Here is a 24,166-nt window from a genome sequence, read left to right on the forward strand (position 1 = left end):
ATTGCTAATTTCTATTCATGCCATGTCAACCTCTTATAGAGCAGGAGGTTTCAGAATTTCCAACATTACCAATAGGAATAGGGCTTTTGGTGCTAAACTTGTTTACCAAATATATGTAAAATCCTCTGTCAAATGGTGTCGCCTTTTACAAGAGAAATATTTAGATAACTTGGAACCTTCTAGAGTTCTTACTATGTTAGACCTGCCAAAGGGGTCTGCCATTTGGGATTTCATGATGGCTTCTCGAGAAGTTATTACTTCATTCATATCATGACAAATGAACAATGGGGATAGTGTCAATTTTTGGTTTGATTCATGGAATGGGTTCCCCCCCCCCTTGCCACTATTGATTCTCTAAAGGATTTTTCAAACATAGTGATTCAAGATTGGGGGACATCTTTTTCTACTTATGTCTCAACTATTCATAGATTCATAGGGCTAGTCATTTGGCAAGACCCCTCAACTCTTTATATATCCCACAATTAGGTTGCTTCTTTCAAACAACTACTAGCTAAAAAGAATGTTTTTATGTCTAATCAATCAGATTGCCTCTTTTAAGTTCCAGCTAAAGATGGTAAATACTCTGTTAAACTGGGATACTTGGCTCTCCAACACAACCAGTTTAATCAGACCACATATCATGCTTTTAAATTCTTCTGGAATAGCTCAGTTCTGCCAAAACTAGGATGCTTTGCATGGCTTGCACTAAAGCACTGAATTTTAACTTGTAATGCCTCACCTGAAGATCCTTGGAACAAGGATGAAATACAAGCCAATTTTTTTTTTACAAGTATGAATGCACAGGACAACATCATACAGGGATCAAAAAGATCGCAATGGAAGACTTCACCACGATCCCGACAATCAACGAATCTTTGAATGCCACTACCAAATTGACACATGCAAATAAAGGCCAACAACGACCACACACATGGTGAGGGCTCAAAGAAATGACCACTCATCAACAAAACACCATGGTGGGGTAAAATGCAGAATCTTGAAATTTGGCTAAGTCTGAAATCTTGAAGCCTTGAAATTTCCTAAAAACTTTATCTTATCTCAGAGAGGTCTGAGACACATCTCAAAAGATTCATCGCATTAATTAAAATATATCTTAAGTATAAGGAATTAAATACTTATACTTAAACAATATATTTTAAACCCCTAAGAAAGACTATTTTGAACTGGAAAGGTGTGAAATCCAACAAGGTGTCCAAAACCAACTTTCAAAACTTCCTCTGCCAAGCCTAACTGCTCCCTATTTCTCACGTGAGGAAGTACATTGGTCTCCAATCTCGTGCAAGGAAGTGCACAATCTTGCACAAGGAAGTACCAAGAACTGCATGAACTCTCACATTCTCGCGTGAGAAAGTATGATGCAGGAGCATCTTGCATGGGAAAATTAAATTTAAAAAAAAAATTGTGGAGGAGAGAGAAAGTGACGAAAATAGAAGGAAAAATAATTTAAAAAATAAAATAAGGGAAAAAGGAGAAAAGAAGAATAAAAAAGGAATTTCTATTTTAGAGGTGCATGGGTGGCATAAATAGGAAAATAGTTCTCATTCCATTTATCGAAGTGTGTAGGTGGCATCTTAGAAGTTTGTGGAAAGTTCCTTAAATCATGCATTTAATATATGTTGTGATTCATAAAGGAAATGAAATTTTCTAATTGGGCTACATGGTGGTGCGTAGTTGTATTTAGGTGGAAATTCTAGAAAGTTATAGATATTGTAGAAGGTTGTGGATGAGTCATGCATTGGGTGGTAAGTGCCTATTTAAGCAAGGCATATGAGCATTTCTTATCAAGCTCGAGAAGGGGAAGCTCAAGAAGTAGAAGTTGGAAGGAAAGCTTTGGAAGGTGAAAGCCTAGGAAAGTCAAGCTTCAAGGTGTGAAGATGGAAGGTGTGAAAGAGAAGGAGAAAGTGAAGAGTGAGTTTTCCCGAGTCTGTGGACAGAGCGTCGAATGTGAGGCAATTTATAGCAAGATTATGATGGAGTTGTGAGTGTGTTAATAGAGCGTCGAATGTGAGGCAGTTTACACTTGGATCTTGGATAAAGTTGGAGAAGAGCTAGTGACTACAGTTTAGAATCAAGGAGGTTGCTTGGTGGCTTGTGAGCACAAGTTGAGATCTCAGAGGTTTCTACCAGAGTGTGGATCTAGACTAGCTTGGGTTTGGATTGGATCTTGAGAGATCTAGCAGAAATGTTATTGTAATTGCTATTGGATTTTAAATTATAATAAAATTTCTTGGGAAGCATTTTTATTTCTCTTGGTCTCCATATTGTTGCATTCTTGGTTGTGAGTTGGTAAGATTTGTGTGGCCCTTCGTCAGTGGTATCAAAGCGATCCTTCATCAAGTGGTATCGGAGCATACCTTCATCAAGTGGTATTAGAGTAGGAGTTCTTGAGTGTACAAGTAGATCACCGAAGTGTGAGGCAGTTTGTACTAGGACCTTGGTTGGGTGAAGTTTATTAGAGCAGGAGTTCTTGAGTGTACAAGAAAATCGTCGAAGTGTGAGGCAGTTTGTACCAAGACCTCGGTTGGGTGAAGTTTATCAGAGTGGGGGTTCCTGAGTGTGTAAACAGATTGTCGAAGCTGAGGGAGTTTGCACCAGGACCTTAGAGGACATGCAGATTGATTGATGGATGCAGAGATGGAAGACTAAACTTGTTGAGGCATGATTGTAGAGAGCTTATGGATTGCAGATCCATTGTCTTAGACTTGTGATGTGGTTCTTGATTGTTTGTGCGAGGTGGCAGGTTGCGATCTAACTTACAAAAAATTTGAGATTGTCACAAGGAGCGTGGGAAGGATTTGTTGTAGAGGGTTTACAAAGATCTTGGAAGATGGCTCCAAGAGGATTGGACCCTAAGATGATTGCAAAAATCCATGATATAGTGGAGAGGAATTTTTCTAAGATGTTTGCTCGGTTGGATGGCAGATTGGCTGATCAAGTTAAGAAGGTCAAAGTGGCAGAGGTTGGTTTTTCTTATTAGTTTGTGGAGCCTGATGCAGAACTTATAGAGAAAATAGAGGTTGTTACTGATGATATTCTTAACCTTGTTGATGTTGGGATGGAGATTGGTTTTCATGATTAGTTGGTTGAGTTTGACATGGAGATTGTGGAGCACTCAGTCATGGATGATCCGATTGTTGTTGGAGAGTTTGTTGTTGCTGGTGTGGATTCACTAGTTGCTAATGTGAATGAGGTTTTGTTGATGAAGCATTATGTGCAATTTATCCCTAGGGGTGAGCATGCTAATTGGATGGTTGAGATTCTGGCATTTGACAGAGTGATGCATATGTGGAGGATTTGCATGGTGGTCTTCTTGTCCCTGTTGAGGTGGAAGCCTTTGGTGAAGATGAAGATGGTGGTAGATCTTTCTTTTGGTGTCAAAGTGTGGGACACACTTTTCTATCTACCAAGGGAGTCTGATGCAGAAGCATCTTGCATGGGAAAATTAAATTTAAAAAAACAAAAAAAACAAAAAAAAAATATAATAATAATAATAATAAAAATAAAAATTGTGGAGGAGAGAGAAAGTGACAAAAATAGAAGGCAAAATAATTTTAAAAATAAAATAAGGGAAAAAGGAGAAAAGAAGAATAAAAAAGAAATTTCTATTTTTGAGGTGCATGGGTGGCATAAATAAGAAAATAGTTCTCATTCCATTTATCGAAGTGTGTAGGTGGAAATTTAGAAGTTTGTGGAAAGTTCCTTAAATCATGCATTTAATATATGTTGTGATTCATAAAAGAAATGCAATTTTCTAATTGGTCCACATGGTGGTGCTTAGTTGTATTTAGGTGAAAATTCTAGAAAGTTATAGATATTGTAGAAGGTTGTGGATGAGTCATGCATTGGGTGGTAAGTGCCTATTTAAGCAAGGCATATGAGCATTTCTAATCAAGCTCGAGAAGGGGAAGCTCAAGAAGTAGAAGCTTGGAAGGTGAAAGCTTCAAGGTGTGAAAGCTTTGGAAGGTGAAAGCTTAGGAAAGTCAAGCTTCAAGGTGTGAAGCTAGAAGGTGCGAAAGAGAAGGAGAAAGTGAAGAGTGAGTTTTCTTGAGTCTGTGGATAGAGCACCAAATGCGAGGCAGTTTACAGTAAGATTGCGATGGAGTTGTGAGTGTGTGAACAGAGTGCCGAATGTGAGGCAGTTTACACTTGGATCTTGGATAAAGTTGGAGAAGAGCTAGTGATTATGGTTTAGAATCAAGGAGGTTTCTTGGTGGCTTGTGAGCACAAGTTCAGATCTCAGAGGTTTCTACTAGAGTGTGGATCTGGACTAGCTTGGGTTTGGATTAGATCTTGAGAGATCTAGCAAAAATGTTATTGTAATTGCTATTGGATTTTAAATTATAATAAAATTTCTTGGCAAGCATTTTTATTTCTCTTGGTATCCATATTGTTGCATTCTTGGTTGTGAGTTGGTAAGAGTTGTGTGGCCCTTCATCAGTGGTATCAGAGCAATCCTTCATCAAGTGGTATTAGAGCATACCTTCATCAAAGTACCAAGAACTACGTGAAAAAATGCAAGGAGCCACACGAACCTTTACATTCCCCCGTGAAAAATACAATTTCCCAAGGAAACACATCAGCAAGCCAACACACTTAAGGAAAACATCCTAGGAAATAAATTTCCTCCATATCGGGAGTACCGGATCCACATAAATCGAGGAACAGACACTCGAGAAATCTCTGAAAGATGGAAAAACTAGAAACAACATCTAAGCATCTAATCATATAGCGAAGGAAAAGAACAAAAGGAAAACATCACAGAGTACTGAAAGCAACATCGCAATAAATAGAAGTAACATCGCAATGTACATAAAATAACAACATAATAACTAAACATCCAAACTAAGTATGTGGTTCCTCCCAACTATCAGTAGCATCATAATACCATCATGGACCCTAGCCATCCCCCGCACGTAACATTCTGAGCCACCAAATAGATCGTTGGTACTATCATAATAGGGATGTCACTACTAAAACATGCTACAACATAAGCATAAGAAATTCTAACATGCTAGAAGCAAAGCATAAGATAAGCCTACAAAGTAGATAACATCACCTATCATATGCTAAAAATCATAATATGAGAATGCATCAAATAAACTAACATCATCTAAACATGATATCCAAGCATCCCAATGAAAGCATAAATCACAAGAAAGCATACTCTAAAACCTAAAGCATCAAGTGAAAACATCCAGCAATGATTGCACTAGGATTAAAGATCATCTCTGTACACCAGTCCCTAGCAGTGGTGTAGGTAGCTATGCCTTCTAACCATGTGGCACCCATAGGTCTACACCCACCGTGTTGATGGAGATAATGATCCAACCACAAACACATGCAAAGAAAACATCCATGGCTAACACACATGCCAAGTAGTATGATGAATGAAACCAAGACAAAGACAATGCATAGCTATAAGTCCTGGTTAGAAACTTGAAGGCTACAAAGTAGGGGTTGACGTCATGGAGAGTCTCTTGGCATCGACAAGCCTAAGCTCGGATCATGTGTCCTCAAAGTTAAACGAGTGCTCACACATTGTGTCCTTAAACTTAATCGAGTGCTCACACATTTTATTAAGTTTTATTACCATTCACACATTTTATTTAGTTATCACTTATATAAAGCTTTCTGTGCCAACCTCTGTTTCCATGAATGTCAAGCTATGAGATAGAAGCCGCTTCCATATGCTACCCTACCCTACCTATGCTCATCCAATGATGAGTACCCATGGGCATGCATATTCCCAACCCAACCCTAATGATCATAACTTCCAAAAGTACCACAGAAGATCAAGCCTCACAAGTCACCTAACAAATGTACACACACGTACTCATGTGTGGCATACCATCGTCACAAAGATCATAACACAAGGACTAGATGAGAATACAAGGAAAACAAAACTCAACTGAAAATAAGTCAGGAGGATGGATTCTACATGAATCTCACGAACCAATAAAACCATACATCATGAAATTACTCAACTAGCCTCAATCTGGGAGTATGGATTCTACATGAATCTCAATGATGCAACAAGACCAAACATCATGAAGTCACTTAACTGGCCTCAATCTGGGAGCATGGATTCTATATGAATCCTACTTTCCATGAGACAAGAACAAAGGTCCAAAAGAAACTATAACAATAGGTATAAAATCACTCAGCCAAACATAAAGTCGAGAGTACAGATGGACACACATCCTAATCCAAAAACAGAAGTGCTAGAAAGGTCTGACTGATATCCAAATGGATAATCCAAGTCCATGACCTAACTTGTGCCAAGAAAACTCGAGAAAATAGGGTAGCAGGCAAAAAGAGGTTAAAACCCCCAAATTTTGGAAAACTTCAAAATTAAAACCCATTTGACCTTTGGGTACAAAAACCTTGAAATCCAAAAATAATTGAGTTCAGACACCGTATGAAAAAATGACCAACATAACGGTGCAAAACCCCAAACCCTCATCCCAAAAAATAGGAAAATGCTCATACCCGACCAACTGGGCAGAACTAGCAAACAAAAACCTAGGGGAACACTAGTTCTTAGCCTCCTAACAAACAACTACCAAAAATAAAAGCTGAAACAAAGCAGAAATAGTAAAATGGGAGAGCCCTACCTCGTAGCCAAAAGGGAAAAATTGAAATCTAAGTTATAAAATAAAAAGCCTATAGAAGTAGCTATAAATCAAGGCAATCCAAGGTCTCCCCGAGCTAGATCCAACGAGACCAACCTCATGACGATCCCACGCCCGTAGCTCCCACAACGAACAAAACAATAAATCCTCATGAAGAGGATGTTGGGTTTTACTCTCAAACTTTCTAATTCAAAAGTGAGAAGTTAGGAATTGAATTCCCTTTTGAATATTTATTCACTTTTTGAGTGAATAATCGATTAGGGAAATTAACCAGCCAACCTAGTTAAACCCCAAGTTGACCCAAATGAAAATAGGCTATTCCTAGTAATAGGAATTCATCTATGGAAAAGCTTTCAAAAATTAAAATAAATCAATTAAAAATCTCGAAAACCCATAAACATAGTGTAAGAATTTTCCTAAGGGCAAAATTCACCCAGGAACTAAGAACTCAAACACAAGCAAATAGTAAACCAAAAAGAGAGAGAGTATGATCAGAATAACAATGTATTCAATAATTGGTTCATTATAGTACACTAGGAGTGCCTGAATATAAAGGCCTCAGGAGAGCTTCTAGAATGCATAGAAGTTAGCATCATGATGTGTCATACAACCAAGCACATGTCCACCAGATATGGGTTATCCTCCATTAAGCACGAAAGTAAGTGTGGTGATGAGAGGATAAGCCTAAAAGGGTGTGACACGCAAAACAGTGTTATAGACACCATGTGCTTAAATAGAGTTCCGTACTTCTATGTTGTCTACATGACAACTCAAAAGGTGTAAAAACTCCTAAGTGTCTCACAAATAAAAATAATAAAATAATGCAAAATAATAAATAATGCATTAACCTAAGTAAACTTAAGTAAGTGTAATAATTAAATACTTATTTACACCAACACCCCCCCTTAAGTGCAACTTAGGAGAATGCCCTTAAGCTTACAAACAAGGATGAAGATGCATAATGGGTCCCGACTACTAGGCCATATGAGGTACCCATTTACATAATGAAAATACAATCTCCCATAAAGCAGGGAAAGAGGGAAAACCTCATGGGAAAAACCCTCCCCCAAAAAGAGAGATAAATATGGATGGATCGATGGATGGAGTAATCAAGACCCCCCCATTACGACATACATCCAGTATACACAAAAGAGAATGGAGAAGGACAAACCCCCCTAAAAAGGAGAAGAAGGAGACAAGGTAGTCCCCCCCCCCCCCTTAAAAGTAGTGTTCCGATCAATGAAGAATGCTCCAATGTAGAAGCTAATCCATGACCTTTGAATGATGTTTCGCCCCTTTGGAAGAAACAAAGGCAAGGGTACCTTTGAGATGCATCCCCTGGATGGAGAAGGAATCTCTATGATGACTGGTATCTCTAAAGGCTGTCCAAAAGTCCTTGTGTTGATACTGATGATGGCTTCCTCCAAAACTACTAAAGAGAAGTATAGATCAAACAAGGAATGTGGTAGAACCTGTCTCAAGAAACCAACTGTCTTCTCAACTGATGAAGACACCTCCTCAGCAAAGAGAAGTGAGAAATCATCATAAAAGTCTCCCATATCTACTGTGTGTGACTCCAAGAATAGAAATGAAATGTGTGGCAATAAATCATCACTTGGAAGACCATGAGTACCCTGTAGTGCTGAAGTACATGAATCTGTCACTACGGCAAAGGATGAAGTATCTGCCTGAAAAAGAAGATGAATGTCATCAAGAATATCTCCCAAATCTTCGGTGTGAGACTCCACGAACAACTGTGCAATGTCTGAAAGGAAGTCTTCGCATGAAGGTAGATAGGAAGACATAAAGTATCCTATTGCACTGATTCAAAAGCATCTATAGCTGAAATAGGACCAGTTGGAGCAATAGGAGCTGGAGGTGTGATCTCATTTAAGGTTGAAGAAACCATAGTTGGAGTGACTGGATGTAGAAAGTCCACTAGAGATGGAGGATCACATGGATCTCCATATGCTTCCCAAATAGACCACCAAATATCACAAGGAAAATGTGCCAATCTAAGAGGACCAAAAGATTCCCTACTCATATTTTTATGCAAAAATTGATTAAGCTTGATAATATATGTCCAATCAAAATGTGGTGGCATTGAATAGAGATCAGGAAGCAATCCTGGATGTTCTCTTAGATGGTCAATTATCAAAGTCCTCCATTTGTAATAGTTCCTTGTTGTCAATTGTGGTCTAATACCAAACTGACAAATTTGACAAGACTCCATGAGATCAATCAATGAACCCCCAAAGAATCAAAGAACATCAAAGAAACCCCCCTTAATGTATGATTTAGCACTTGGTAGCCACTTGCCAATTTAGGGCCTATTTTTGAAAGTAGTATTTTTGTCCACAAACCTATAATGTGATTGTAGATCTGGAAAGTAGACAAAAAAATGTGCACTTTCAAATAAAACAAAACTTGAAAAAGTGACCAGATGTGCCCGTACGGAGCTTCTGAAGTTGCAAAACGTAGGATTATGCAGGTACAGTCACCAAAAAATGAAATTTTTGCAAAATTTGTGTACCAAAATTAGAAAACAACACCACCACTAGAAAATTCAAGAAATTCTACCTGATTTCAAAAAAATTTGCACCTGAATCGGAGTTCGGATGTCAAAGATATGGGCTCGCAAAGTTAGACTGCCAAACTAAAAAGCAATTTGGAGAGGGGTCTGGAGGAGAAACTGCAAGTCTAAATTTGATGGTCAACTGGCCATCATTGCAGTTCTAAAATGCTTGGAAATGATGTTCAGATGGGCATCAAATTTAACATACTGAAATGATGACATCAGCAAAAAAGATAGTCCCCTAGTGATGTGTCTGCTAACTAGATTTTTTGTACTGTATGGAATGCGTGACGTGTGTGATGATGTGTCAAATATTCGAGTTCCACATGGTGATGTGGTAGTCTCGGATCTGCGTGTCCATGTGGACACATGTCAGAACTAGATTGGTCTGCGTTATTGCTGGCATGGAAGCAGTCGTGGGCTAATGTGTCCCAGCTGGCACGAACGTGTCCTTTGTCTGCATGGAGGGGTGCGTGGCAACTATGGATTGGACCAGGTGGCCACTGAGTGTGCGATGTGCAAAAATTTTAAATAACTGTTGCGTGTATTCTGCAGGGTGACAGAGCTTTCTGTCGAAAAAGGAAGCAACGTCCACCGGAATGGGGCACGGAGTGCCAAAAATAGACTATCATAGTCGAAAATGCTACCATCGCTGAATGTAATAGACTAGTCTAGAATATGCGTGTCGTCATGGCGGGAACATTGCAGATGCCAAGATCTGTCAAACACTGCGCAGGGCCGCTGAAAGTCATAGATCACAGGGGGGAGACTGAACAGGCGTAGGAAAAACATTCGCTGGCAGAAACCCTGCAAATTGCGCTCGAAAAGTGGGAAATATCCCACATTGCTGAAGGGTTAGCGCTTTGCGCTATTTAAATATCAACCGATGTAGAGTGCCACTAAAGAAAGAGCCACGGGGTTTGGGAACAAAGTGTAGAGTGCTGGTGGTAAGAGGCTGGGCCCAACCTTGAGTAAAAGTTGCATGTGGATTTTCAAGTCCGTGTATAGTACGACCCTCTGTGAAATAAACCCTGTGACAAATGCAGTATGGGATCTGACAGCCCCTTACTGCAAATTTTTTTTCCTCTACCCTAGAAAAATATTTCCGAAAATAATAGCAAAAAATAATTTAGATATGAAAATTGAATTAATTAGATCTGAAAAAAACCATACTCATACCACAAATCGGGGCCTCCGAGTTTCAATTTGTAAATTTTTTTTGCCTCGCAGTCGACTATGGGCCAATGTAGCCAAGTTTATAGTCAATTTTCACTAGTTTAGTGTTCCGGATGCAATGGAGAGGTCAAATCTGATGCTGGACACTCCCAATTTCTGTAGCACTCCGAATTCAGGCTGAGGTGATGAAGAAATGAAGAGGTCTTGAACGGCTTGTGATGAGAAAATCTCCAAGTTGCTTTGATACCATGTAAGAATTTTCCTAAGGGAAAAATTCACCCAGGAACTAAGAACTCAAACACAAGCACACAGTAGACCAAAAAGAGAGAGAGTATGATCAGAATAAAAATGTATTCAATAACTGGTTCATTATAGTACACTAGGAGTGCCTGAATATGAAGGCCTCAGGAGAGCTTCTAGAATGCATAGAAGTTAGCATCATGATGTGTCATACAACCAAGCACATGTCCACCAGATATGGGTTATCCTCCATTAAGCACAGAAGTAATTGCAGTGATGAGAGGATAAGCCTACAAGGGTGTGACACGCAAAACAGTGTTGTAGACACCATGTGCTTAAATAGAGTTGCGTACTCCTGTGTTGTCTACATGAAAACTCAAAAGGTGTGCAAACTCCTAAGTGTCTCACAAATAAAAATAATAAAATAATGCAAAATAATAAATAATGCATTAACCTAAGTAAACTTAAGTAAGTGTAATAATTAAATACTTATTTACACCAACACATAGAAATTCCTTAACAACTAAATGCACAGACATGCTCACTGGTCTAATCGCATAACACAAATGAATTTTTATTTAATAATTGCTAAAGGGTTTAATTTAAATATTTAATTAAGGATACGTCGACCATACAGGGATGACATTGGTAAAATATGAATAGCTGAATCACTAACTCCATGTGCCACTGCTAGGGATATAAATCATGCACACTAAACAACACGATCAAGTGAAATTGCATATAATAACATCGAAGAAGCAATAAATGAATTAAATCACCTAATTTAACCATTTATTTAATTATACTAAAATAATCTATTTACATCATTCACATTCGCATAAAGCATAACAACATAGGAATAAAGTAAATAACCATAGCATTAAATCCATCACATAACATAATCAGTGATATGTCCAAATACCAGATAACTAGATATCATCATAAAACACAATGTCATCTCAAAAGTAAAACATAACATAAGTAAGAAATATATCTCGGATCAAAATATAATAAGGTAAATATTTGCAACATATAACCAATGAATCCAACAAGGACAATCCATTTCTAATTATTTAAGAATTTAATAATGGTTGTTTAAACAACATGAAAAGGCACTTAAAACAAATAAGCAAACATAGTCATAAAGATGACTAACCATTGCTACAGGAACCTAGTCTAATGTAGCAGGGCAATAGTACACAGTGCAATCTCTGCACACATCTTAGCATAATCACGAAACAACCTCATGATACCACATCGATACAGGTAACCACTAGCACATACCTCAGTTAACCAAAAATCAAATCATAATCTCAGAAATCAGCCAAAGCATAATCAAAGAAAATGATATAGAAACATAAATCCAAACATCTCAACGGTGTAGACCACTCATGGTCACAATCATGATCCCATCTCAACGAAAGATAGACAAGGTTGCATCCATCAGGATGACTTACAAAAGTCAAATGGGAGATGCACTACATAACTAGTGATTGTCTTCATAGATTGAACATTTCTAATCCCTTTAATTGTGTGCTCTGTCTGCAACTTATAGAAACAACAGATCACCTCCTCTTAAACCTCCCCTTTTGCCCAAGATTGTTGGCATTTTGTCCTTAATAAACTTAATTTCCATATGCCATTACCTAATTCTCTAGGGGATTTATTCCAAGCATGGCCAATCTTATACTCTAAATTAATGTTTTCATGTCTTTGGAAGTGCATCCCTGCATCTGTAGTATGGGAAATTTGGTGGGAAAGAAACAAGAGAATTTTTAGACAGAATTAATCTCCAATTCCTCAATTTCTAGAAGTATTAGAGAGGTCAATTTTTGAGCTTGTTAATGCTTCAGTAAGTAAATATAAGGTTAAACATGCTTTTTCTCCTTGGGATGGCTATGTTATTCATTGGTGGAAGGGTTTACTTTTTCCTAATCTTCTTGCTCCATTGTGTCCATCCAAGATTCCTCTTATTCGAGCACAAACCAAGTGGATTCCTCCAAATGAGGGTTATTTCAAACTCAATTTTGATGGGGCCTCTAGAGGAAATCCAAGCAACTCTGGCTATCACATAGTCATTAAAGATTTTAAAGGTCATGTGATTGCAGCAAAATCATCTTCTCTCCCTTAGTGTACTAATATAAAGATGAGGCCTTGGCCTTTATTTTTGGTTTGGAACTTGCAAAATCACTTTCTATATCTAAGTTCCATGTTGAAGGGGATTCATCCATTATTATTAATGTGTGTATTAAACGTCATGTATATAATTGGTCCATACAATATATATCACATCAAGTATGGTCTCTTCTTAATTCAATCTTTGAATGTTACATAATGCATACTTATAGAGAAGGCAATCTTTTAGTTGATTGTCTGGCTAATTTGGGTACTGATGGGGGTTATATTAACTCTTTACTTTCCCCACTTAACCTCCTTGATCTCCCCAACTTGGTTAATATCGTGACAAAAGAATATGTTTAGAATAAGGTTGAGTCCTCATATTTTATTTGATAGTAAATCATGACTTCTCTACGATTTCACATGTTTTTTCTTTTATGGATCTCACTTATTCTTTTGAGATATTGTATGCAGGTTAGGGACTTGGATTGCACTTGCATTAGATGGATTTCTAATATCATGGTCTCAATTGGATTTTTAGATGTAGATCAGTGAAGGTAATCTTTATGACAGTATTTGGCTGGGCTCTTCATTTTGTCTCTGGCACCAAACAATGAATTGTATTCATATGAGTTTTGGGCTCTTTGTAATCACTATATTCTCAATCTGGGAACCTCTAGGACAAGATGCATTAGTGTTGATAGATACTCTCTCTTGATGCAATATTTCTTCTTCTACATCCTTTTTTGTATCAGGCAATGACCGGAGTTTTTCTTTTCTGGTTCTTTTCTCAAGGAGCTATTTTGAACCAATTATTATTAATATAAATATAATTTTTCGCCCAAAAAAATTTTATATTTCCTTATATATAAATTAATTTTTTTATTACCAAAAATAATAGAAAATAGAAGATACATTGATTTAAATGTTGTGATTATATAAATTCTCATCATCGAAAGAAAAAGAAAAAGAAAAAACACTAGACATTTTATAATAGAAGATGTTTCCAACACACTTTCTAATTGTCAACACACATTCTATTATATTTGAATAGATTTAATAGTAAGAGTTGTCTTCTATATCATCTTGTACTACAAAAATTATCATTGTGCTATACCCAGACTATGAGTGTATTAGTGACGTTAAACTAAACATTTTATATTAAAGAAAAAGTGAGATTTTATTTAGGAGACTTTTTCTCTTCTAATTCCTTAGATGACATAAATTCATTCTAATAAAAAATAACCAAATTCCTATATAAATACTAATTTATTTTGGCTTAATTCACTTTGATAAAAAATGGAACAAATTATCTTCAACTCAAAATTTTCTCTCGATGAAAAAGATAAATTCTCTCCACTAACTATTATTTGAATCAATGTGCATATATATATATATATATAAGAAGCTTAGTCATCATGAGTAGAAGTTTAAAGGAACATTCATACTCCACTTTGTATCCACCTCAAAATAATAGTCAGACAAAAAGTTAGAGTTGGAAGCGATGGGAGAGCCAAAGACAAGGCTAATACATCTTTGGTAAGATGTGAGAATCAAGTACTAATATGTGTCCTATGTATAGAAACCACTTATATGTCATTCACATAGTGTGAGAAGAATGAAATTGCATGTCTATGATATATTGACACAATTATACTTGAGGCAATGATAGATACAATTAATGAGCTTTATCATTTTCACACAAATGTTTGGTTAAGCTAAGACATTGCCACATTCACATCCTTGTCATGAGATTTTCTCATATACAGTGCCTATACTTGCATTTTAGAAATCCCCTTCAAAATCTAACTCATAATCTCCTTAGGATCATTCAATTCTACCAAATTCAACAACATGTCAAGCGGTTTGGCTGAGAAGAATCTTGGCTGATTTGAAGGAAGAACAAGTGGAATCAACCACCATATTTTGTGATAATATCTCTTCCTTTTCTTTAACAAAGAATCCTATTTTCATGGTAGAAGAAAATTTATAGAAACCAAATATCATTTTATTCATGAACAAGTTGAAAATGGTGAAATATGTATGGTGTTTTGTAGGTATGAGCAGTAGCTAGTAGACATTTTCACCTAAGCCTTTAAGCATTAGAATTTTCAGTGATTAAGAAAGAATTCAAGCATAATTGATTTGGATCAAACATGATCTTTTGTTTGTTTGAATTGATGACTCGGGATAAAGAGGGGGTGTTGGAATTAGCTAATCTAAATAATTAGATTTGCTTCCCAGATTCATCATAATTTATTCCTGAGCAAGTCATTTAGTTTCTAGCAACTTCAAGGAGCTTTAACAGTCGAACCATGTTAGTAAGACAATATGAATTTGGTTCATAAATCTTATCCCCTATTTCAGCGTAACTTAACAAGTAAGGTTTTTTTAGATCCTCTTCTTAATTACTTAGTGATGAAGTTATTAGCAAGTAAATCAGATTGTCTTATGAGGACAACTCAAGTATATAAGAAGAGGGTCACATCCCAGTTAAGATATAGTAGAGAGAAAAGAAAGAAGAAGACATGATAACTTTCCATTGTTTCTCATTGTATATTTACAACAATAGTTGTAGTTTCATATTATCTATATATGTAGAGCAATAATTTCTCTAGATTGTTATGAGAGCTCATAGAATCTTGGTTGAACCTAGTATGCAACCATTGAGTGCTGAATATTTTGTTTATTGTACAAAAACAATAGTTATTTGTTGTACAATTCTATTTCCAAGTCACTAGTTGTAATTTATTTTGAATATAAATGCAAGCAAGAAATTGCACATCTCCACTTTTCACCTGATTGTCTCCATTTGAATCTTTGTTCCATTGTGCATTTATTTGTTGGAAAAGACAAAGCAACATTCTCTATTTTTATTTTGTGATTTGGGGTTTATTTTCATAATTTACGCAATGGGTTAACATGTCACGTTCACTGTTAACATTTACTTGGCATTTACTATTTTAGTATGTTCTATTACCGAGTAACTTAGTTTCTATTTTGTCGAGTAGCTTAGCCATGTTGTTAGAAAGTTAACCCCTTACTTTCATATTCTTTACAAATTACACCAAGTGAACCAGATATTAGAAAAATCATTCTTTTGATTATCATTTGGGTCAAGAAGATTAAACCTTCTTTTGAATTTTTTTCCAAAGAGAAGGTCAATACCTTTCCACTTAAATTTCAATCACCCAAATTTATCTTGACCATGTTCAATCATATTAAATTCACCAAAAAATATCTAACAAGAACTAGGCAAGGGTGGGGTAGCACAATGCCAAAAACTAATCCTATTCTTATAATCATTAGAAACATAAATATTGTACATACAAAATTTGCAACCACCCATTAGAAAGCCAGTTCATAAGGCCCTCTAGCATGGTAAAATACTTTTGTGAATAATCTAGTCAACTCACTTAGGACCAATTAAAATAGAAGTGCCTTTTTTACCTTTGTCTTGGTTATAATGAAATCTAGTTGTATCTTGGCTCCCCAAAAACTTAAGCAATGTGTGAGCTCGAAATCCCACAACTTATATGTTTTTGAAGACACATGATATCTTTGAATTTTATATTATTACACCATCTTCTAATAACATATTTCCTGTCCAACAACATATCATATCTGACATTTCCAATCCCCTCACATTCTAGCTATGAATGTTATTCATTGGAGTTATATCATGGGGGGTTTACAATTATTATAAAGTCTATTAAAAAAATTAAGAATATCACTATTTCTTTTTTTGTTACCATCACTATTAGATAGAGAATGTCAATCTTGATATTTCTTTTTCTTTTTCACATGCTTATTCACAACCTCCACAAATTGACCTTCCTCATTTGAGGAAATTTCCATTATGGAAGACATACTCTCGTCTAAGGTGCATTTCTTCTCGAGATCACTTAGCATTCTTAATGGACTTGACCCTTTCAATAATGGTTGGCAGAGCAAGTTGTTGAGCATAAATCTTGAAGGTGGTTTCACAATTATAGCCAAATCATTATCGTCACTATTCCAAGCAACTAACTAGACCCTAACAAGGGTAGAGGGAGGAGGATTAGAGAGACTAGGATTGCCATTATTTGTTGGATAAACATAAGAATCATCTTCAAAGAGAGGATTAGCTAGGCTAACAAATTTAAACTTATGGAATGGAGAATCTTTCTCATCTAACTAACCAACAATATCCAACTTGGGCTCTTTATCTACTACTACTATGTTCTCATCACTCCCTTGTGTAGCAAGGGAGACTTTTAATGGTTAAAATCTCTATCTTTATCCGAAGAAACAAAAAAGAGGGACATTCCCTCCTAGAATGCCCATCACTTTTTCAATATTGTCAATTTATTCATACAAAAATAATGATTTTAGTCTTTGAATGTTTGGTCTTGACAAAGTAATTGTTTGAGTTGCGTGAAAATAAATTTAATACTTATAATGAAAGAGAATCTTTTTGAAAAATTGAGTAATAGAAAGAAAAAAAGGTTGCAAGTGAAGCATAGTCCTTACTCGAAGACAACCTAGTGATGTATGTGCTCAAAAGGATAATTGAGATTCTCCTTCAATATCTATTGAAAATGCTCCTCCTACTTAGCAAACTTTAATGTAATATTTCTATTGCAATAGATATGGCTGTGGATATATCACCACGGTCTCTAGCTCAAATCTATTCCCAAATTGAACAAGTAAGATGTCTTGCAATCTGAAGATCTCCCCGATATGAGATTATTCTTGCTCTTGCTCACATAGGTACTCAAGATACAGACTATTGGTAGTTATACTTAATGGTGGGGATACCTTGAACATAGAAAACTAAACTAAAATTACGATTTTAAAAAATACTATAAAACACATTCAAAATTTAGAACCCGAGAGGATAAGTCATAACTTTCTATTCTTTTAATTAATCACTTTTATTCAATATGAAACAATTTGAAAATTGAATACTTTGAAAAATAATTCTTTTTCAATTAATTTTCTTTCTACATAAAATAAACAACGCATTTTTTTTTGTAGAATGTTTTTTTTTAAAAGTCATTTTTATTAAAGAGTGATGTAAGGCATCACTTCTTTTTGGTAGAATGCTTAAAACATATTAAAGAGTATCTATCCATTTAAAAATTCTGTTAGTGCGAGACGTAATTATAATTCTTATAACACCTTATTGTATTTGCTTTGCTCTGCGAGCGAATTGTGAGCCCAGCAGGAAGTGGTGCTGTCTCGATACGCTTTATATTTTAATACAAGGAAAGATCATTGAATAGTTTTATTGCCTTATTCCTCTTGTAATTTGCCATCGATGATCAATTCCCGAGGTCTTTGAAAACTAAAAACAAATATAGAATCCATTATGTAGCTCACAGAATGGACAAGAAGAGGCAGGTTAGCTCGGTATTCTCCATCATTGCCTTTCAGATCAAATCCCCTTCCACACTTGCCTAGAATATTGTTTTATGTTTGGATACTTCCCTTCCTTTTTTCCCTGCGTAAGACTGTCAGAAAATCTGAACAAACTAGCCATTGTAGGAGTGAAGCCTATCGGCTTAAATATCTTTTACATAGAATAAATTTAAAAGTTTTACACTCTCACATTAAATTTGACCCATGAACTTATCTTACGTTGTTCAGATAATCATTTTTCCCTATAAACTAAATTAATCTTAGATTTGTTATTCACCATTTTATATCTTATGTTCATTTATGTAAATATTTGTCTTGTCCCTTAACAATTTGAGATAGAAACAAAAATAGAAGAACCATAGAAGTGGAGCATCATAGCAACATATCAAATGCATCCACATAACATCTCTCTTTCTCACTCACTCTCTCTCTCTCTCTCTCACACACACACACATGTGTGCGCGTGCACACTCACAGACACATGGTATTTAATTAGTCCAACTAGGAGCTTGATTAAAGGAAAACAAATCCTTCCCAAACAAATTCTCAAGTGACATATGTTGATACCAAATACTTCATTAAGAGATACATATATCAAGTTAAGGTTTTTTTTTTCAAATTGTCATTTTTTTGTTGATTCAAGTTTATAAGTCTTGTTCAATCTTAGGTCCTAAAATAAGTTTCACAAGTTAAGATATATACCTAATAAAAATGTAGTTAATTTTCAATGTCTAAAGCACCCATCTAACAAGAGCATATTTATTATACACATTATTAAATTATTTCCAACATCTTCAACAATAGACTAATCATAAGATATATTTCAATAGGTTTTATTTATTTTGACTCTAAAATTTTCACTCCACATTCATTATTATAAACTTCTATAATGAATTAAATAATTTGGAGACAACACAATAGTCACCTAGGCTAACATCATGCACTTAGAACTCCGAAATCATAAGTTAGATTTTGATGATTTTATTGGTGTATTCACAAATCTCTCTAGAAATCATGAAATACCAAGTGGTCACAATTGACATTTTCACAATGCCACGTGATACCCCGTATATGTTCTTGCACCAATAAACATTCACCCAAAAATGTAAGTACTTGTGGCCAGATGCCCTTGTAGCCTTTATGAGATGTCCCAATAGTGGTGCACAAATGAGTCAATCACCAATCAAAAAAGCTAAAATATGATTGACTATTAGTACATGTGTAATCAGCTATTGGCACATGTGTAATCAGCTATTGGTACTTCTCTAATAGTATTAGTTGGAGGATCAACATAATAAAAGATCATAGTTATTAGTTCCCCTAATGATTACTGAATCCTTTCCCCTAAGGGAAAAGACCCCATTATTGACAAGGGGTGTGATAATTAGCCGATAGGCTATTATAGGTGGAGACTTCACACAAAACCTATCTGTTCATACCAAATACCATCAATTGTTTTAATCTTTGTTCAAAACTGCTCTGCTAATAATAAATGAAAATAGTTTGTAATCTCCAAAAAAAAATGCTTTTGAGATTTATGCAATCTTATTAATATCTCAATGAATCTTTGCATGATTTCTAAAATCTCAACCAATCTTTATATGATTCATGAAATCTACACTTAGATTGTTTTTGGGCAGAAATTTCCAATGAATTAAATTTGTTGCTAGCTACAACACTGAGTGGATTTCTGATTTCCTCTAATTCAGATATGAAACTTTCAGCTCGTTCTTTTTTCATGCAATTGATGGAGGAGAGTGAAGTGGAGTGGAGTGAATTACTTTTCGTAAATTTTCACTGATTAAATTTAGTATGATTGCTTAATCTTCAAAACCCATGTTTGAGTTGTTCTGATATAGATCACAAAAATAGAGCACTTTTCTTGAGATAAAGGTCATTAGCACTATCGAGAGGGAAACTGAATTTGACATAACAAGAGGGGAAGGCCAATTGGGAGGATATTTTTTGATAGAGCTTTAGCCATAGAGATCTTGAGGCCATTTATGGAAGAGCTCAGAAAATCTTGCACCAGGATATGGTTATGCAACCACAACTTTGGAGTAGAGGCAACCCTTGTTGCAAAAGGAGCCCTGTTAAACGTTCAAAAAACTTTAAAGATGTGTGTCTTACAAGACTTGTGTGCAAAAGATCTAAGGATGAGGCACTTGAGGTTGTGTTAGTATTTTTGTCTACTTTAGAAGGGTGCACGCTAAGATCCTTAACTCTTGATTTGGGGGAATTGGGAGAGAAGGGCGTCAGAGCTTTTGCACCACTTCTGAAATCTCAAAAAACACTAGAAAATTTGGAATTTTGTAGTAACAACAACATTTCCTTAGAAGCCGTGGGATCCATTTTTGAGCTTCTTCCATATATCGAAAGGATTAAGAATGTTTTATATAACCCAAAAATATATCGAACTTCTGAAATGTTTCCAGAATTTGATGTATCTTACAAATTCTCTACATTTAAATAAAACACATATGCTTCATTTTCTTACCATGTTTGGACCTTGTATGATTTTGAATTTTCAGTTGTCAATTTATATGGTAATAGTTAATATTTTAGACCATAGCATCCCTATCCTTGAAGATAAATTTCTTGGTGGCATTTCTTTTGAGCAGAGACAGTGTACTTTGGACTTAATATCAATCATTACAATATTATTTGATAAAACACATCCAATGCTTCTGCATGCTTAAAAAACCCTCAAGATATAACAAGATGGTAAAATCCTCAAGATATAACAAGATGGACACTTCCTCTCCAATTTCCATGAAAAAATTGTGTTGATGGAAAAATATTAGAATGCCCTACCTGGTTTTCAACTGTAGTTTTTTGCATGGTCGTGGCTTGCTTCATTGGCTTGACCACATCCCGATGTCATTTTTTATGAAATTCAAGTAACTTCTTTTACATCGGGTAAGTGCATTATTGTTGAATTACTTTAAAACTTATAACTTTGGATGGTACTTACTTTGTGTTGTGGCTTGCCTATGGTTGAGGGTGTGTGTGCAGTGTAGTGATGAGGTTTCGAAGACAGAGGGAACCTTAGAACATCCAAGTATCTCCAACTATCCCCCAATATTTTTTGATTCTTGCACAAGTAATCAAATAGTGCAGTTAGAAACTGGTATGAATTGGGTTTCTTCTTGGTTCTCATCCTAGATTATGTTACTTCTACATTAGCCATTGCTCTAAGGATAGACAGATTAATTAAAGTGGATCAAGAATGAAAGAAAAAGTTCATGGGATGCAATTTCTATTTTATCAATATAAATACCTTTAAATTAATTGTTCAATGAAAATTTTAACTCGAAAAAGAGAGGGAGGGTGAGTCATAGGAAAACAAATCATTAAATGGTTCAATTTTAGTTTGAGGGATGGACAACTGTTTAATCTAAAAATAAGAAGCAGTTGAATAAGAAGTGGATGACTGTGTAGAAAGTAATGAGTAAAAAATTTGGCATTCATCTCTCATATAAAATATAAATATTTTTTTTAAAACAAATGAAGTAAGTATTTTATGATTTGATATGTTGCACGAAAACCACACAAAAAGCTGATATTTCATTCACTTTCACTAAAAAAGAAGAAGAAAAGCATCAATTTTATAATTTCATCTGATTGTACAAATATTTAATTATGGTTGGCCATTATAAGTATCTCCAATGGTGTTAAAGGTGCTTATATCCCTAATCAGCCAAAATATATCATTCTAGTGATTTTTAAAGGGCCTTCTCTACTTCAAAGTGTTCCCCATAGACAGGGATATGTACATATTTAAACAACTTCAATTCATATACAGAAAGAGTTAAGGTTTAACATCCCATGTTAAAGGGAAAAGTCCAAGAAGGTTAAATGATTGATAAACTTTGGTTTCTTTGTATACAAACACCAAGACTACTGCACCTTATATCTCATATTTTGGTGAGTAAAGGTGTTGAGTAATGATTGTAGAGGTTCCCTACCTTTGCTGGCTCACTTCTTGTACTTAATTATTTGATAAAATTGTTGAAAATAGGATGTCCAATTGTATTAGAGGTCTTGGGTTACACTATAGAATTAGAAGATGTAGATTCACTAGTTTGGCCCTGTCTGTATAAGGAGATATTATTTATTTTCTTTGTAGATGTAATTTGTTTTTCCTTGTGATATGGTAAGCAATGTGATTCCATCCCTCTTCAAGATGTGCCAAAATAAAAACTAAGGGGAATATCCCTAGTTCAATAGAATATTGGACATCAACTAAGCATAAGCACTTGATTTGAGCAAAGAACATCTTTAAGGGCATTAGAAATATTATTTTGGTATGGATTCAAATTAAAATGCTTTGTTGTTTTTAAAGATCTAGTTAGAGGTATGAGCTACATAAGAATAGCGATCGACAATTGTATTTTTTAGAGTGGGCAATTCTTAAAGGGCCAAGATTTTATGACATACACATGAACCCTAAATGAGTGAGTTGTAAATCCCAATAATTAACTCAATTTTGTTTGCAGGAAAAAAAAAATTTGTCTCCAACTAGAGAAAATGATGTCAAAGAAATTTAAGGATGGCTTCTTGTGCATGTTATACTATCTTCTGAGCTAGTGCTATGATGCAGGCAACAAGATGAATAACTAGGCCCAAAGGCTCACCCAGCTATCCAAACCACCCTGCAAGAGTTAACAAAATGGAAGAAAACACAAGGAACAACAACCAAAGGAGGAAGAAGAGAGATTACTTTTATTGATTCATCAAAATATCTTCATACATGCCTAGCTATAAGGCCTTCTAGGTTATGGCCAATTACAATGCATTCATATACAAAGATCCAACAACAAATTTGCACCTTTAGTTCTACTCTAAAATCCTCTTCCAAAAGCTTGCCTAACTCTAAGCCTAAACATTCTATTTATACTTTCCAAAACGGCTTACAGATCATTCTAGAACATTACATAAGAGGAAGGCTAACCCAATAATGGTCTGGACTCATCCCAAGAAAAGATCTTAACCTAAATGTCATGAATGAATTAAATCCTGCAAGTCAGCTCGCAAAATCATGTCCAAATACTGACACTCAACATACACTGGGTAACTCAGCACATGAAGAAACACTCGGCATACACTGAGTAACTCGACACATGAAGAAACACTCAGCATACACTGAGTAACTTGACACATGAAGAGTCACTCGGCATACAATGGGTAACTCGACACATGAAGGAATTGCTACAGTAACTCAGCACATGAAGAAATTGCTACAGTAACTCGGCACATGAAGGAATCATAACTGCTAGGCACATGAAGGAAACTACATTGCTAGGCACATGAAGGAAACTGCACTACTAGGAACATGAAGGAAATTGGATTGCTAGGCACATGAAGGAACTACTAGGAACATGAAGGATTGCTAGACACATGAAGGAACTGCTAGGCACATGAAGGACTGCTAGGCACATGAAGGAACTGCTAGGCACATGAAGGACTGCTAGGCACATGAAGTAATTGCTAGGCACATGAAGGAACTACTAGGCACATGAAGGACTGCTAGGCACATGAAGGAACTGCAAAATGAACAAAATGAGCAGGATATACTCTTGTATCAGACAACTGGGGTTGAAAGAAATGATTCTCCTGAATCATTGAGATGTCCCAACCTGAGCTAAATCCAACTCAAATTGAGAAATCCATGAAGCATCTTCAATAGGTCTGTTCTTCCACTTCACCAAATATTCTTAGTAATCTTTTCCTCTTATGCTCTTGCCAACTCTCTAATCTAATATCTGTTCAACTTCTTCAATCTACTTCTTAGGGTAATCATCTGATACAAAAACTTCATCCTCTAACTCATGATACTTATACAAATCAGAAATATTGAATATAGGAGATATATCCATGTCATCAGGTAACTCAACTTCCTAAGCATTGCCACTGTCAAGCTTCTTCAAGATCTTACAAGGTCCAAATTTATTCATCTTCAGCTTACTGTATGTTCCAACTCGAAATCTTCCTTTCTTCA

Source organism: Cupressus sempervirens, chromosome 3, assembly GCF_028749045.1.
Source record: "Cupressus sempervirens isolate cs-2001-9-10 chromosome 3, ASM2874904v1, whole genome shotgun sequence".
Lineage (NCBI taxonomy): Eukaryota > Viridiplantae > Streptophyta > Pinopsida > Cupressales > Cupressaceae > Cupressus > Cupressus sempervirens.